Consider the following 2,181-nt stretch of genomic DNA (forward strand, 5'->3'; position numbering starts at 1 on the left):
TACCTTAGGTGTCCAAGTCCTGCAGCTCATCGGAGATGTTGCAGGTTCGCCGGCATCGACAGCCACCGCGGCAGCAAGCTAGGTGACATACAAACTGAAGTTGCGTTCATTCAGTTGCAAAACAACAAAGTTTGCTAGTTCCCGTCCATCAACAATCACACACGCATCACTTGTACAGTAGCAGGAGCAAAATTGATATGAGTTAGGAGCAGAGTTCGACTAGTACAGCCAGCAGAGTTCAACTAGTACATCGCAGTACACATGAACCATCTATTCCACGACACAAGAGTAAAATCTTGCTATAACCAGTAGATTATCCCCTAACAAAAGCTAATTAGGCTCCAATACACAAGGCACAACAAACACAGACTAAATAAGCCACGGCCATAATACATGATTACTAAACAGATCTTGTATAACAGGTTTTTCAGTCATGAATTTTCAGAAGCGGAACTAGCATGCTTGTTGAAAGTGTTTATCATCACAACCATGGTCAAACAGAACACATGAATCTAAAAGAATGACAATAATGAGAGTGGCTCTTTTTGGCTCATATAGGAAATTCAACCATGTTTTCCCTTGTCCTTCATGAATTAACAGAACAGTAACACAAACAAACAGGTCTACAAAACAGAACTTAAATTACTACAAAAAACAAAAGAAGACAGAAAAGAAACGACACTAACAGTAATACGTGAGAACATACCTCACAAACTCCCATTCATTTAAGCAATGCAGAGGAGCTTTATCCTCAGGACCAAAAGAAGAATATGTTTGTAAAACTATTGGAGAGTTTTAAGAATCACAGAGGAATTTTATCCTCAGGAAAAACAGAGCATGGCAGATAAATGCATGTGTTTCTGGAACTACATGAGACTTAGAAGCACATTCACTTTAGCGACTCATCTTTTCAAGCATTCAATCAAATGGCCTTATAATACCAGACAAAGAGGAGTTGTAGTGGTATGCACTTATCACATATACGGGAACCATGCTTAAAATCCACACCTACGTATACATATCCCAGTAGAACAGAGCTAATAAGCAAACTAGCAGCCGTGCACTTGATGTCTTGTACTAACAGTTAATAACACATAAAACTGAACTGCAACAAGAAGAATTGCATAAGACAAGCTTATGTATGAGCTGTGACATAAGTGTGGCTATTAAAGCGAAACATATTTCATATATGGCTATATGCCAAACAATCACTATTTACCATTAACAAAAAAGGCACAACATACAGGGTTTTGATTTTCCACCATAATTGCATATAAATGTGACTGGTCTGTCCACTCATAAAGAAAAAAACTAAAATTGTAATTCACTTAAATAGAGTAATCATATGCCTAACTATGTTATCAGATGGCAGGTGAACAATTCTAGCAAACGCAAAAATAATATGATCAGTTGGGATCACTTCTGATTTTGCTTGCTCGCACACCAACCACAAACGTGATCACAACCAAGTATTTCGCCAGATTGCCGCCAAGTTTAAGTTACTACTAACTGAAAGTGAATAATCAATTATTAAAGATTATTAAGTTAATCGAACAATTTTTACACATGTATAATGGCGTGAATAGAGCAATAGAGCAATGCCCAATCCTTACACATGTATAATGGCGTGAATATGCAAGTTAGACCTAGATGTTACTAACAAGTGTTCTTTGCAGAACTGATGAATAAGTGTAGTATTTGTGACAAGCCAGAATCAATCTTTGTGCATACATCCTGCCATGCTGTTCCTTGCCAAATAAGCTCCCAAAAGCAGTATTAATAAAATTGAAATAGAATAACACTTAGAGGACTACAGGAGCCACAACAAGAAATTTTCTGTTGCGAGTAAGCTGCTTGCCGTTGTCCATTTGCTCCCACCAAGTCAACCTATTATACATCCCCTTATCATCAGCGAATGGAGTTCCCTTCTTCCAGTGGAAGAAGTGGTATGTAATCTGAAATGAAGATTCAATTAGGAAAGCAATGACAATAGAGAAATAATTTCTAGATAGTATCTTACATGCTATAATCTTATGAGAAAAATAGCAATAATTTGTACTTCCGGAATTGAGGTTGGGCCAACTAGAACTGCAGTATTTACTGCCAGAATGATTTCATGAATTTTGCCACTACATTATTATATTTAAAGTAGCAAAAGAATGATTAAATGCTGGCTATGTA

At 37.1% G+C, this 2,181-nt stretch overlaps 1 non-coding gene across 1 annotated transcript; it reads right to left on the minus strand.

Moving 5' to 3' along the window:
• Positions 1–402: 402 nt before the first annotated feature.
• On the minus strand, positions 403–493 carry LOC120970083 (small nucleolar RNA Z223). Its single transcript, XR_005764831.1, has one exon. It is a non-coding gene; the product is annotated as a small nucleolar RNA Z223 (small nucleolar RNA).
• Positions 494–2,181: the final 1,688 nt, after the last annotated feature.

Source organism: Aegilops tauschii, chromosome 7 (genome assembly GCF_002575655.3).
Source record: "Aegilops tauschii subsp. strangulata cultivar AL8/78 chromosome 7, Aet v6.0, whole genome shotgun sequence".
NCBI classification, from domain to species: domain Eukaryota; kingdom Viridiplantae; phylum Streptophyta; class Magnoliopsida; order Poales; family Poaceae; genus Aegilops; species Aegilops tauschii.